At 38.5% G+C, this 16,757-nt stretch overlaps 1 protein-coding gene across 18 annotated transcripts in view; it reads right to left on the reverse strand.

The window, feature by feature from the left end:
- Nucleotides 1-3,555: 3,555 nt before the first annotated feature.
- LOC100516420 (adhesion G protein-coupled receptor E2) overlaps nt 3,556-16,757 on the reverse strand; it is a 75,987-nt gene continuing 62,785 nt past the window's right edge. For 13 of the 18 annotated variants that reach the window (XR_014837512.1, XR_014837511.1, XR_014837509.1 and 10 more), the window contains one exon: nt 3,556-5,635. The gene's annotated coding sequence lies outside the window, so the exon portion shown is untranslated. The remainder of the gene's footprint in view (nt 5,636-16,757) is intronic. The other 5 variants (XR_014837510.1, XM_085012623.1, XM_085012620.1 and 2 more) reach the window with 2 other exon arrangements.

Consider the following 16,757-nt stretch of genomic DNA (forward strand, 5'->3'; position numbering starts at 1 on the left):
CCCCCTCACTATTTCCCCAATCTTCCATTGCTTACAAAATTTCCCACCCGGTTCTTCCCAGGTCCCTGCCCCAACTCACTATCAGTCATTTGATCTCCCCCCAGAACACCCTAAAGGAAGATTGACCAGTGTAGCTCAGTCTCACAGGCTCCTGCATTCCCCAGCAGCTCCCAATTGTCCCCTCCATTCACTTTATTTCTCAACCCCTTTCCCAATGCCCCTCTTTCCATGTAACCCTCTAATCCTAAGGAATTCCCATAACCCTTACTCTCACTGTTGCAGGCTCCAGTCACTAAGACCCAAACTCCCAACCTCTGGATGGGAAAGTCATCCCAGGACTCAAGGACTGCATATATGTAGATTCTGTTGTCTGTATTTTTGTGGTGACTTTTTTATTAAAAAAATTATTATAGTTGATTGACAATGTTCTATCAATTTATATTGTACAGAAAAGTGATGCCGTTAGATAGATAGATAGATAGATAGATAGATAGATAGATAGATGATTGATTTTTCTCATATTATCATCCATCATGTTCCATCACTAGTGATTAGAGATAGTTCCCTGTGCTATACAGCAGGATCTCATTGCTTATCCATTCTAAATCTGTTTGCATCTACTGACCCCAAACTCCCAGTCCATCCTACTCTCTCTCCCCCTTGGCAACCACAAGTCTGTTCTCCATGTTCATGAGTTTCTTTTTCTGTTGATATGTTCATTTGTGCCATATATTAGATTCCAGATGTAAGTGATATCATATGGTATTTGTCTTTCTCTTTCTGACTTACTTCACTTAGTATGAGAGTCACTAGTTCCATCCATGTTGCAGCAAGTGGCATTGTTCTTTTTATGGCTGTCATCCCAAGACTCCAGAACTGCATATATGCAGAGTCTGTTGTCAGCAGTTTTGAAGGAACTGACTTGTAAACTTCCAGTTCCACGACACATGGGATCCTTAACTTCCAACTTCTAGAGCTTCTTCTTACATTTTTCAGGTGTCCAGATTCTATGTTCTCCATTAGGGGTATAAAGGCATCCCTATTTCCTCATTCACACAATGACCATTATATCCAAAAAGAGGTAAGCCAGTGAGGTGAGTTGCTCACAGCCAACCCCCAAAATGGATAACTGAATGGAGAAACCTCTTCAACCTTGTATCATAGCCCTCCCATCCCCTTCCTACCCACTCTTGTTTTTATTAGAGTTGATTTACATTCTTGTGTCAATTTCTGCTGTACAGCATAGTGACCCAGTCATACATAAATTTTATATGTGTATATATACATATATGTGTGTGTGTATATGTATGTATGTATATATATGTGTGTGTGTATATATATATTATATATATATGTATATATGTATATATATGTATATAATTCTTCTCATACTATCTTCCACCATGTTCTACCCACTCTTCTTCATGGTGTGGTCTTGTACTGGAACTCTAGCATGAGAAGTGTAACCCCACTTCAGAGCCTTGTCTCATGGACATTTCTAACTCTGTGATATAGCTCTGGAGAAGTGAACTGGGAAACCCCACATGCTTACTTTCCCTGATTAACTCTTTTATGGCCACAATCATGGCATATGGAAGTTCCCCAGGCCATGGACTGAATCTGAGCTGCAGCTATGACCTATGCACAACCTATTGCAGCTGCAGTAACATAGGATCCTTTAACCCATTGCACCAGGCTGGAGATTAGACCTGCACCTCACAGTGACCCAAGCCCCTGCAGTCAATTTCTTCACCCACTGTGCCATAGTGGGAATGCCTCTCTGGTTAACTATTGTTCATCTTTGGATTTCATACCAGAATTTAATCTTTATTTTCTCACTTAACATTCAAAAACAAGCCATGAGATATGAGGGCAAATGCTGAAATCTGCCTCCCAAACTGTAATCACCTAGAGATGCTGCTTTCAGCAGACCCAGAGCTCTCTCCCAACTATCCTCCAAGCCAGAGCTGTGTTCCACTCCTGCCATGTCCCTGCAGGGGCCCGGTGTCCCCTAGACCACAGTATCTACTTTACTGTATATTCCCCTTTTCTTTACACATTGTTATGGACTAAATGTTTGTGCCTCCACTAAACTCACAATGTGATGGTATTTAGTGATGGGGCCTTTAGGAGATACTTAGAGTTAAATAAACATGCGGCCCCTATGGTTGGATTAGTGTCCTTGTAAGAAGAGATGCAAGAAATCTTGCATTTTCTCTCTTTCTACACTTAAGCATGGAGAACAGGCCATGTAAGCACAAAGTGAGAAGGCAGCCATTTACAAGCCAGGAAGAGAGCTCTTACTAGAAACAGAACCCTGTCATATCTTGATCTTGGACTTGATTAAGATCAAACCTGATCTCCAGAACTGTGGGAAAATAAATATCTGTTGTTCAAGCTACATAATCGATGGTATTTTGTTATGACAGCCTGAGCTAATACACAGGTCTTCAACAATCCTGGACATGGGGATCATGTATGCCTTGTTCACTTTAGTTTCCTTCTGTTTGACATCATGCCTTGCAAAAGACTAAGTGTTCATCAAATATTTGAAGAGTTAATGGGTACATTTCCAATAGGATGAAGAGCTTTCCTCAACATCCTAGGACAGGGGGTTGCAAACTATGGCCCTTCGGCCAAATCTGGCTTACTTACCACCTATTTATGTACAGCTCACAAGCTAGAATAATTTTTACATTTTCGATTATGATTGACATGTAACATTAGTTTCAGATGTACAACAGAATTCAACATTTGTGTGTGTTTCACCACTATCACACAGTAAGTCTCATTAACATCTGTCCCCCATACATATTTACAATTTGTTTATGATGAGGACTTTTAAGATTTATTCTCTTTGCAACTTCCAAGTAGGGCAATACTGTACTACTATTAACTATAATCACCATGCTGTATATTACATCCCCATGATTTCTTCATTTCATAACTGGAAGTTTGTAGCCTTTGACCACCTTAATCCTTTTTGCCTACCCCCATTGCCTGCCTCAGGTAACCACCAATGTGTTTTCTGTATCTATGAGCGTGATTTTTTATTTATTTGCTTTTAGATTCTACATATATGTGAGATCATACATTATTGTCTTTATCTGACTTATTTCACTTAACATAATGTCCTCAAGGTCCCTTCATGATATCACAAATGACAGGATTTCATTTTTTCTTATGGCTGAACAATATTCCTGTGTGTGTGTGTGTGTGTGTGTGTGTGTGTGTGTGTGTGTGTGTATCACATTTGCTTTATCCATTCATCCATCGATAGATAATTTGCATTTTTTATGTACACACCCCATGGCATATGGAAATTCCCAGGCCAAGGACTGAATCCAAGCCACAGCTGCAGCAATGCTGGATCCTTTAATCCACTGCAATCCTTTAATCAAACCTGCACCTCTACAGTAACCCAAGCCACTGCAGTCAGATTCTTAACCCACTGCACCACAGCAGGAACTATCCCACTTACATTTTTTAATGGGTGAAAAAAATCAAAATAATATCTTGTGTCATGTGAACATTACATGAAATTCACATTCGGTATCCATAAATAAAGCTTTATTAAAACACAGCCATGATAGTAACAGTATTGAGGAGAATAGGCCTGAGAGGTTGATGAGTGCTGAGTTTAAAATGACTGAGGAATTGGTAACTATGAAGGGTCTGCATGGAACTACGCTGGGTCAAATATTTTTGAAGAAGTTGAAAAAACACTTAGTATAACCTGAAGTAGGATCTGCTAAGGTGTGTTATGAATGGTGATGTTAAAAATATGCATTGAGACAGATAAAGAATTAGTGAGCAAACATACAAAACTTGTGAAAATACAAGGTATTTCACTCTTATGGTTATTCATTACATTATCAGCAGTTATATTGCAGATGATATTTCAATCTCTCATGTGTTATTAATAGTTCAATGGGGAACTTCATTCGCTCTCATTAACTTAGCCATCACAGTTTTATGAACTTTTGTCATAAATAAAAGCTGGATATCCTAACTTTCCTTTAAAAAAAAAAACCACAGCCATGATCAGGAGTTCCCTTCGTGGCTCAGCAGAAACAAATTTGACTAGAATCCATGAGGACGCAGGTTCAATCTTTGGCCTTGCCAGTGGGTTAAGGATCTGGCATTGCTGTGAGCTGTGTCATAGGTTGCAGATGTGGCTCAAATCCTGTGTTGCTGTGGCTGTGGCATAGGCCAGCAGCTACAGCTCCTATTTGACTGCTATCCTTGAACCTCCATATGCCATAGGTGCAGCCCTAAAAGACCAAAAAAAAAGTCATGATCATTCACTTATGAGTGTCTATAGCAGTTTTCATGCTACAATGGCAGATCTGGGATGTTTCTATACTTATCTGGCAGTGATGGTTAATTTTGTGTGTCAAAATTGACTGGGCCATAGGATACCCAGCCAACTGATCAACCATGGGTTCTGAGTGTATCTGTGAGGCTGTCTCCAGAGTGATCAGCATTTGAACTGATGGACCAAGTAGAGCTGATGGTCCTCTCCAATGTGGATGAGCATCACCCAATCCATTGAGAGTCTGAATGGAATAAAAATGTGAAAGCCAGTTAAATTAACTCAGCCTATTTGAGCAGGGATATCAATCTTCTGCTCTCCACACTCATGGTTCTCAAGTCTTCAGACCCAAATTGGAGTCCATATTATCAGCAGTCTGGTTCTCAGGTCTTCCAACTGTACCACTGGTTCTCCTGGGTCTCCAGCTTGGAGATGGCAAGACTGTGGGACTTCTCAGTGTCCACTATCATGTGAGTCAGTATCTCATAATAAATCTTCGTGTGTGTGTGTGTGTGTGAGTGTGTGTGTGTGTGTGTGTGTGTGTGTGTGTGTGTATCCTATCAGTTCTATTTCTCTAGAGAACCCAGACTGAACACTGGCCCACAAAATCCAAAATATACGTGTCATGATCTGAGTTTTCAAACTTTGTGAAACTTGGTGTGAGGATGAAAGAAGATGGTGTCTGTCAAATGGTTTATACTTCAACTACACAGCTATAGAGACATGACCTAAAGGACTCTTTTAGCTTCTAAATCAATTCTAACTGCACAAAATAACTTTACCTCCCCCTGAGAGCTCCATGAAGACAGGACATGTGTGTCTCTTGATCTCTGCCTTGGACACGGTGAGTAATAAATATTTATGACTGAGTGACTAAATAAACCCATAGAAAACAGAACAAAACAATTAAGAAATCCAGACTGTGGTGTGAACATCTTCATTCTTTTGGATGTTGTTTGTATGAATATCTCTTGAGGCTGGTTTTCCTGATCATAGACCTTCAGCATCTTTCAGAGTCTTTGTAGGAAGGAGAGCCTTCAGAAAAGGGTTTTAACCAACGTGGCTGAGGCATTGGGCCACAGCTAGCCCTTGATCTGCTGATAGTTTTCCGAATGCACTGTGGGGCACAAAAAAATTCCAAATTTTGCAGGAATTGAGGATCAAACATGTCCACCACAACTTCTTTCACATGCTGACACAATGGATTTCTGGAAATACACATGACAAAGTCTTTTTTATCCTCTCTCAATGGCTCAAAGAATAATACTTCAGATCTTCCATGGAAGTAGAGGATATACTTCAAAAGATTTTTTAATTAACCTAAAAAATAATATTTTAGATATGTTACATAAGGCTATAGAAAGATAATCTAAAAAGCTTCCTTTGAAAAAAAGAAATAAATTTAAGAAGACTTTGATCACTTAATTTCCTTGCCAGATGGGTGTGTCAGGGTAAAATCAAAAGTCCTACCAGGTTGCTTTTTGGTAGACCCAGGTCTTTCTCAGGAGTTCCATCACCCTACATTTTCTAACCCTCAAGTTACAGAATATAAGAGTAGTTAAATATACTACCAAAAAATATCTATCTTTTCAAAATGTATGTCCTGGTCCCTCTGCTTCAAGGTTTTGAAACATTGATTTCTGCATAGAGTCATAAAAAGAAGCAAGTGGAAAATTAATAAAATATTGGAAATTTTATCTCCTGTGAATCACCTGAGATGTAAAGGAAGAAGCATGCAATTCTTCTTTTCCCTATCATCACCATCCCCAATATGAGTTATTTATGCCTAGGTCTATAAGAAGCTCAGGGTAATTTCAGGTGCCTGAGATGGGCAACTTCACATACTTATCTCTACTCAAGAAGTTTATAAATATTGCACTTCAGGAAACTAGACAGAACTAAACACAAGCAAAAATACTTTGTTGTTCCTAAACAAGACTACAGGAAGCCACAGAAGAGATACCATAATGAAAGGGACACATTTCTACATCTTTTAAATACCAGAAACACCAAGCTTTAGGAGACAGGAGAAAATAAATTCACCAGTGGATTTGTTTCCTCCTTTGACAATGAAAAGAGCCGATCAGATTAACGTCCATTCATGATCAAGACCCTCGCCAAAGTGGGTATAGAGGGAACATTCCTGAATATAATCAAAGCCATTTATGACAAACCCACAGCCAATATACTACTCAATGGGGAAAAACTGAAAGCCTTCTCACTCAAATCTGGAACAAGACAGGGATGCCCACTCTCACCACTGCTCTTCAACATAGTTTTGGAAGTCCTAGCCACAGCAATTAGGCAAACCAAAGAAATAAAAGGCATCCATATAGGAAGAGAAGAGATCAAACTGTCACTGTATGCAGATGACATGATACTATACCTAGAAAACCCTAAGGACTCAACCCCAAAACTCCTTGAACTGATTAATAAATTCAGCAAAGTAGCAGGATAGAAGATTAACATTCAGAAGTCAGTGGCATTTCTGTATACCAGCAATGAAACATTAGAAAAGGAATACAAAAACACGACACCTTTTAAAATTGTACCTCACAAAATCAAATACCTCGGAATACACCTGACCAAGGAGGTAAAGGACCTATATGCCGAGAACTATAAAACTTTCATCAAAGAAATCAAAGAAGATGTAAAGAAATGGAAAGATATTCCATGTTCCTGGATTGGGAAAATCAATATTGTAAAAATGGCCATACTACCCAAAGCAATCTACAGATTCAATGCAATCCCTATCCAATTACCCAGGACATTTTTCACAGAACTAGAACAAACAATCCAAACATTTATATGGAACCACAAAAGACCCAGAATCGCCAAAGCCATCCTGAGAAACAAAAACCAAGCAGGAGGCATAACTCTCCCAGACTTCAAGAAATACTACAAAGCCACAGTCATCAAAACAGTGTGGTACTGGTACCAAAACAGACAGACAGACCAATGGAACAGAATAGAGAATCCGGAAATAAACCCTGACACCTAGGGTCAATTAATCTTTGACAAGGGAGGCAAGAACATAAAATGGGAAAAAGAAAGTCTCTTCAGCAAGCATTGCTGGGAAACCTGGACAGCTGCATGCAAAGCAATGAAACTAGAACACACCCTCACACCATGCACCAAAATAAACTCCAAATGGCTGAAAGACTTAAATATACGACAGGACACCATCAAACTCCTAGAAGAAAACATAGGCAAAACACTCTCTGACATCAACATCATGAATATTTTCTCAGGTCAGTCTCCCAAAGCAATAGAAACTAGAGCAAAAGTAAACCCATGGGACCTCATCAAACTGAAAAGCTTTTGCACAGCAAAGGAAACCCAAAAGACAACAAAAAGACAACTTACAGAATGGGAGAAAACAGTTTCAAATGATGCAACCGACAAGGGCTTAATCTCTAGAATATATAAACAACTTATACAACCCAACAGCAAAAAAACCAATTGATCAATGGAAAAATGGGCAAAAGACCTGAATAGACATTTCTTCAAAGAAGATATACAGATGGCCAACAAACACATGAAAAAATGCTCAACATCGCTGATTATAAGAGAAATGCAAATCAAAACTACCATGAGATACCACCTCACACCAGTCAGAATGGCCATCATTAATAAATCCACAAATCACAAGTGCTGGAGGGGCTGTGGAGAAAAGGGAACCCTCCTGCACTGCTGGTGGGAATGTAAACTGGTACAGCCACTATGGAGAACAGTTTGGAGATACCTTCGAAATCTATACATAGAACTTCCTTATGACCCCACAATCCCACTCTTGGGCATCTATCCGGACAAAACTCTACTTAAAAGAGACACATGCACCCGCATGTTCATTGCAGCACTATTCACAATGGCCAGGACATGGAAACAACCCAAATGTCCATCAACAGATGATTGGATTCGGAAGAGGTGGTATATATACACAATGGATACTACTCAGCCATAAAAATGGTTGACATAATGCCATTTGCAGCAACATGGATGGAACTAGAGAATCTCATCCTGAGTGAAATGAGCCAGAAAGACAAAGACAAATACCATATGATATCACTTATAACTGGAATCTAATATCCAGCACAAATGAACATCTCCTCAGAAAAGAAAATCATGGACTGGGAGAAGAGACTTGTGGCTGCCTGATGGGAGGGGGAGGGAGTGGGAGGGATCGGGAGCTTGGGCTTATCAGACACAACTTTGAATAGATTTACAAGGAGATCCTGCTGAATAGCATTGAGAACTTTGTCTAGATACTCATGTTGCAACAGAAGAAAGGGTGGGGGGGAAAATGTAATTGTAATGTATACATGTAAGGATAACCTGACCCCCTTGCTGTACAGTGGGAAAATAAAAAAAAATAAAACAATAAAAAAAAAGAAAAGAATCTTTCATTGGCTATATAATGCCATTACTGTATTTCTATGCACAGAAAGTACATTTCTTTCCTCACGGCATATATCATCTCTGAGGGGATGAGGATAATGGTAAATATTTATTTAAATATCTACAATATGAGGCAGATTTTGATGGTTTTACAATAGTTCAATGAAACCTATGCATAATAGGTGTGCTAGGCAGAATAATGGTCCCCCAAAGATGACCACATCCTAATCTCTGGAACTCATGAGTATATTACCTTACATGGAAAAGAAATGAATTTTGTAGTATAATTAATTTAAGGATCTTGAGATGGGAAAATCATCCTGGATTCTTCAGATGAGCCAATGGAATGATCAGGGTCTTTAAAGGGAAGGAGGTAAATATAGAGTCAGAGACATGGAAATAAATATAATGACATAAGCTGAGAAGAGAGAGACTTTATGCTATACTAAAAGCTTTGAACATTGAGTGGAGCATGGGGCCAATAGCCAAGGAAAGCAGGCAGCCTCTAGGAGGTAACAAAAAAAAGCAAATATTCCCCTAGAGACTCCAGAAAGAATGCAGTTCTACTGACACCTTGATTTTAGCCCCCCAAAAAACTATTTTGGACTTTTAACTTTAAGACCTGTAACATAAATTTGTGTTGTGTGTAGCAAGATATCTAGGGTAACTTATAACAGCAATAGAAAATGAACACAATTGAAGTACAGAGGTGGATATTGTACTGGGATTCTAGAGTAAAGGAAGTTCAGAGCCTGCTCAGGGATTCTCAGGAATGGTGTTATGGCCTTGCGAAGCTGAGCTGACTCAAGAACATGAAGGCTCAGAATAAATACAAGATTTAAATGTTAAGCAAGCAGAGGTGCAAAATACAATAGCCGAAATTTAAAAAAAAATCATTAGAGGCAACCAACAGCAGGATACAGGAGGCAGAAGAATGAATAAGCAAGGTGGTGGATAGACTAGTGGAAATCACTGATGCAGAAGAGAAAAGAGAAAAAAGGTTGAAAAGAAATGAGGACAGTCTAAGAGAACTGTGGGACAATGTTAAATGCACCAACATCCATATTATAGGGGTGCCAGAAGGAGAAGAGAGAAAGAAGAGGACAGAAAAAAAAAATATTCAAAGAGATAATAGCCAAAAACGTTCCTAAGATGAGAAAGGAACCACTCACTCAAATCCAGGAAGCACAATAAGTACCACATAAAATAAACCTAAGGAGGAACACAATAAGACACATATTAATCAAACTGACCACAATTAAAGACAAAGATAAAATATTGAAAGCAGCTTTAAAATTTTTAATTTTTAAAAAAGAAAGCAGCTAGGGGAGTTCCTGTTGTGGCTTAGCGGTTAATGAATCTGACTAGGAACCATGAGATTGCAGGTGTGATCCCTGGCCTGCTCAGTAGGTTAAGGATCTGGTGCTGCTGTGAGCTGTGGTGTAGGTTGCAGATGTGGCTCAGATCCCATGTTGCTGTGGCTCTAGCGTAGGCCGTTGGCTACAGCTCTGATTAGACCCCTAGCCTGGGAACCTCCATATGCCACAGGAGTGGCCCTAGAAATGGCAAAAAGACCAAAAAAAAGAAAGAAAGCACCTAGGGAAAATAAACAAATAACATGCAAGGGAACCCCAGTAAGGTTATCAGCAGATTTTTCAGCAGAACCTCTGCAGGCCAGAATGTAGTAGCATAATGTATGTAACATGATGAAAGGAAAAAAACCTCCAACCAAGATTACTTTACCCAGCAAGCCTCTCATTCAATTTTGAAGGGAAATCAAAGTTTTACAGATAAGCAAAAGCTAAGAGGATTCAGCAACACTAAACAAGCTTTACAACAAATACTAAAGGAACTTCACCAGGCAGAAAAGTAAAGGCCACAACTAGAAAAAATATACCACAAACGACAAGGTTCACAAGTAAAGGCATATATACAGTAAAAGTAGGAAATCATCCACACACAAATATGCTACCAAAATCAGAAACTGTGAGAAGAGGAGGGTACAAATGCAGGACACTGGAGATGCACTTGCAGTTAAGAGACCAACAACTTAAAACAATCTCGTGTATATATATTCCTATATCAAAATTTCAGAGCAACTGAAAACAAAAAAATCTATAATAGATACACACACAAATAAATAAAATCAACTCAAATACAACACTAAAGATAGTCCTCAAACCACAAGAGGAGATAACAAGAGAAGAAGAGAAGAAAAAAGAGCAACAAAAACAAATCCAAAACAGTTAATAAAATGGCAATAAAACATACATATCAATAATTACCTTAAGTGTTAATGCCCCAACCAAAAGACATAGAATGGTTCAATGGATAGAAAAACAAGATCTGTATATATTCTGTCCTCAAGAGACCCACTTCACTTCTAGGGACACATACAAACTGAAAGTGAGAGGCTGGAAGAAAACATTCCAGGCAAACCGGAATCAAGAGAAAGCTGGAGTAGGAATACTCATATCAGACAAAATAGACCTTAAAATAAAGAATAGTATAATAGACAAGGAAGGACATTACATAATGATCAAAGGATCAATCCAAGAAGAAGATATAACAATTGTAAACATATATGCACCCAACATATGATCACCTCAATATATAAGGAAACTGCTAACAACATTAAAAGGAGAAATTGATAATAACACAATAATAGCAGGAGACTTTAACACACACTTACAGCAATGGACAGATCATCCAGACAGGAAATCAACAAGGAAACACTGGCCTTGAATAAAGCATTAGACCAGATGAACTTAATAGATGTTTATAGGACATTCCATCCAAAAGCAACAGAATACACATTCTTCTCAAGTGCACTGAGAACATTCTCTAAGACTGATCACATTCTGGGTGACAAATCAAGCCTCAGTAACTTTAAGAAAATTGAAATCATATCAAGCACCTTTTAAAACCACAAGGCATTATGACTGGAAATCAACAAAAAGAGAAAACTGCAAAAAACACAAACATTTGGAGACTAAATAACATGCTACTAAACAACCAATAGATCACTGAAGAAATCAAAGAGGAGATGAAAAAAATACCTAGCAGTAAATGACAATAAAGATACGACACTCCAAAACCTATGGGATGCAGCAAAAGCTGTTCTAAGAGGAAAGTTTATAGCAATGCAAGCCTACCTCAAGGAAATAAGAAAAAGCTCAAATAAACTACCTAAATTTATTTACATCTAAAGCAGCTAGAGAGAGAATAGGCAAGACCCAAAGTTAGTAGAAGAAAACAAATCATAAAGATCAGAGGAGAAATTAATGAAATAGAAATGAAGAAAACCATAGAAAAGATCAATGAAACAAAAAGCTGGTTCTTTGAAAAGATCAACAAAATTGAGAAACCCTTAGCCAGACTTATCAAGAAAACAAGAGAGAGGACTCAAATCAATAAAATTAGAAATGAAAAAGGAGTTCCCGTCGTGTCGCAGTGGTTAACGAATCTGATTGGAACCACGAGTTTGCGGGTTTGATCCCTGGCCTTGCTCAGTGGGTTAAGGATCTGGCGTTTCCATGAACTGTGGTGTAGGTCACAGACACAGCTCAGATCCCATGTTGCTGTGTGTGGCATAGGCTGGCGGCTACAGCTCCAATTAGACCCATAGCCTGGGAACCTCCACATGCCATGGGAGTGTCACTAGACAAGGCAAAAAGACAAAAAAAAAATTATTTAAAACAAAAGAAATGAAAAAGGAGAATTAACAATGGACATCGCGGAAATGCAAAGGGTCATAAGAGACTACTATATGCAACTATATGCCAATAAAATGGAAAACCTAGAAGAAATGGACAAATTCTTAGAAAAGTACAATCTTCCAAGACTAAACCAAGATGAAATAGAAAAGATGAATGGATCATTCACAAGAACTGAAATTGGAACTGTGATTATAAAACTTCCAATAAACAAAAGTCCAGGCAGATGGCATCACAGGTGAATTCTATCAAACATTTAGAGAAGAGCTAACACCTATCCTTCTGAAACTACCTCAAAAAACTGCAGAGGAAGGAACACTCCCAAATTCATTCTATGAAGCCACCATCACCCTGATCCCAAAACAAGAAAAAGATACCACAAAAGAAAACTACAGGCCAATATCACTGATGAACATCGATGCAAAAATCCTCAACAAAATACTAGCAAACCGCATCCAACAATACATTAAAAGGATTGTACATCATGATCAAGTGGGATTTATCCCAGGGATGCAAGGATTCTTCAATATCCGCAAATCCATCAGTGTGATACACCACATTAACAAACTGAAGAATAAAAACTATCTATCCTCTCAATAGATGCAGAAAAAGCCTTCAACAAAATCCAACAACCATATCTGATTAAAAAAAAAAAAAAACCTTCAGAAAGTGGGCATAACAGGAACCTACCTCAACAACATAAAGACCATATATGACAAACCCAGAGCTAACGTCATTCTCAATGGTGAAAAGCTGAAAAAAATCCCGCTGAGATCAGGAACAAGACAAGGATGTGCATTCTCACCACTTCTATTTAACATAGTTTTGGTAGTCCTAGCCACAGCAATCAGAGAAGTAAAAGAAATAAAAGGAATCCAAATTGGAAAGGAAGAGGTAAAACTATCACTATTTGCAGATGACATAATACTATACCTATAGAATCCTAAATATGCTACCAGAAAACTGTTAGAGCTCATCCATGAATTTGGCAAAGTCATAGGATACAAAATTAATACACAGAAATCAAGTGCATTTCTATATACTAACAACAAAAGATCAGAAAGAGAAATTAGGGAAGCAATCCCGTTTACCATCACATCAAAAAGAATAAAATACTTTGGAATAAACCTACCTCAAGAGACAAAAGACCTATACTCTGAAAACTATAAGACACTGGTGAAAGAAATCAGAGATGACACAAACAGAAAGACATACCATACTCTTGGAAGAATCAATATTATCAAAATGACTATGCTGAAGAATGTAGATGCAAAAATCCTCAAGAAAAAACCAGCAAACCAAATCCAAGGCAATCTTCAGCTTCAATGCAATCCCTTCAAATTACCAAGGACATTTTTCACATAACTCGAACAAAATATTTTAAAGTTTGTTTGGAAGAACAAAAGACCCAGGATAGTCAAAAACATCCTGAAAAAGAAAAATGGAGCTGGAGGAATCAGGCTCCATGACTTCAGACTATACTACAGAGCTACAGTCATCAAAACCATATGGTACTTGCACAAAGTCAGAAATATAGATTAGTGGGACAGGATAGAAAGCCCAGAGCTAAACCTACACACATACAGTCAACTCATCTATGACAAAGGAGGCAAGAATATACAATGGAGATAAGACAGCCCCTTCAATAAGTGGTTCTGGGAAAACTGGACAGCCACATGTGAAAGATTGAAATCAGAACACTTCCTAACACCATATACAAAAAATAAACTCAAAATGGATTAAAGACCTTGATATACAGCCAGATACTATAAAACTCTTAGAGGAAAACATACGCCAAACACTCTCCACCATAAATGACAGCCAACGTCTTCTCTGATCCACCTCTTAGAGTAATGATGGTAAAAACAAAAATAAACAAATGAGACTTAATTAAACTTAAAAGTTTCCACACAGCAAAGGAAACCCTAAACAAAATGAAAAAACAACCCACAGAATGGGAGAAAATATTTGCAAATGAAGCGACTGACAAGGGATTAATCTCCAAAATTTATAAACACATTCTGCATCTCAATACCAAAAAAACAAACCACCCCATCCAAAAATGGGCAGAAGATCTAAACAGACACTTCTCCAAAGAAGACATGCAGATGGCCAACAAACACATGAAAAGATGTTCAACATCACTAATTATTAGAGAAATGCAAAACCACTATGAGGTACCACCTTACCCCAGCCAGAGTGGCTATCATCAAAAAGTCAACAATGGACTGGGAGCTTGGGGTTAATAGATGCAGACTATTGCCTTTGGAATGAAATAGCAATAGGATCCCTCTGTGTAGCACTGGGAACTCTGTCTATTCACTTATGTTGGAATATGCAATGTGAGAAAAAAGAATGTATACATGTATGTGTTAACTAGGTCACCATGCTGTACAGTGGAAAAAAAGATAAAAGGTAAAAAAGAAAAGTCTACAAATGGAGTCTTGTCGTGGCGCAGTAGAAATGAATCTGACTAGGAACCATGAGGTTGTAGATTCAATCCCTGGCCTCGCCCAATGGGTTAAGGATCTGGCATTACCGTGAGCTATAGTGTGGGTCACAGATGCAGCTCGGATCTGGTGTTGCTGTGGCTGTGGTGTAGGCTGGCAGCTATAGCTCCAATTTGACCCCTAGCCTGGGAACCTCCAAATGCCGCAGGTGCAATCCTAAAATGCAAAAAGAAAAGAGAGTGACATGATTTTATCTGCATTTTGAAAAGATAGTTCTGATTTCTGTGTAAAAGATGCATTGGGAGGTGACAAGGGTGGAAAGAGTAGTCAGGAGGATATCGTAGTTGTTCAGGAAAGTGACAATAGCAGCCTGGCTAAGGAGGAATTGATGGAGGTTAAGCTAGATGGACAAACTGGGGACACGCTAAGAAGATAAGGACAATGGAATTGAAAAATGGGTAGGATATGATGGGAAATAAGATAATTGTTGTAACTAACTTTTAGGTTCCAAACTTGTGCCACAGGATGAATTGTGGCACCATGTGGATTAAAAAGGACATCATGGGAAAGGACTGGACTAGGGTAAAGACTGCAACACTTGTACTGGAAGGCTGAGATGGAGATGTCTTTGAGATGTCAAAAACATCAAGTAATCCTCTAGAGCTCAGAGATGTCAGAAGTAGAGAAACACAGTGGCTATCATTTGCTTCTATCTGATGACTGGATCTAAGGAAGAAATATTATTGTCTAGGAAGAAAGTATTTAATGCAAATTGGAACCAATCCATTAGATAGAACTATAAAGGAAACAAAAGAGAAGAACAAGAGAGAATGGAAGAAAGACATGGAGGGGCATGTACATAATCTAGAGGGAATAAGGAAGGAGTGTTTCATGAGAAGGGAGTGAGAAAGTTTCATGAGAAAGGTTCTGAAAGGACTTTTTGGGAGATGGAGATCATTGTAGGTCTAAGAGATATTTGCTTTGGTGGAATGATGGAGGAAAAAAGCTATATTTTGATGGGTTGAAGGAGTGGTTTTAAGGCAAGGAAATGGAGACAAGAGTGAAAAGTCAAATCTCAGCTGGTAGCTAGAAGAAGGCCAAGTAGTACAAGTTTGTAAGATAGAAGAGGACCAAACATGTTTCCATGACTATGGGAAGAATACTGTTGAAAAGGTGAGGGAAGGAGAGAGGAAGGGAGGAAGAGAAAAGGAGAGAGAGGGAGAGAGAGAGGGAGGGAATATATGTGAACAATAATGTAAGGTAATTGATAGGCATGAATGATGGGATCCAAAGCACAGGTGGAAGCATTGTCTTCAGAGAGAAGAAGGAAAGATGTGTAAATATGGAGAAGGTGCATGCTGCTTGGTACAGTTGATGACATGGAATTCACAAAGTGCCATCAATGATGACTGATTTCCTCTGTGAAATAAGTGATTGAGATATTTCTTAGAAAGGGGGAGGAGATAGAAAATTCAGTAGTGGAACCAGTTCTTATGGAGGTTGGGTGAACAAGTTAATGAGATAAATGCAGAAGGAGTTTCAGGCAAATAATAAGCTCCTGTAAACAGGAAAGCAAATTCAAGGGATTTAACAGAAGATGGAAGAAGTGAGAAAACATCAGTAAAAGAAGTTTATAAGTCTAAACTAGTAATTGTTTGTTCTTAGTGGTCATTGCAATGAATTATCCCATGTAATTACTGCTTTTCCTGCCTGGTTTTACATTGGGTAGAAGGTGACAAAAATATTAGGCAGCCTTGTTTAAAAAAAAAAAAGTCTAAAGTGTCAGATGACACACTTCTGTTTAATGCATAAATAAGTACATAATTCAAGCCCCCATTTCTGCATTTTGGAAGGGGTGCTGCTGAATGAGTGTTACAT

Source organism: Sus scrofa, chromosome 2 (genome assembly GCF_054392235.1).
Source record: "Sus scrofa isolate SSC_HxYL_T2T_F1_AM1 chromosome 2, Sscrofa_HxYL_maternal_Yorkshire_Landrace_v2.0, whole genome shotgun sequence".
In the NCBI taxonomy this organism is placed as follows: Eukaryota; Metazoa; Chordata; class Mammalia; order Artiodactyla; family Suidae; genus Sus; species Sus scrofa.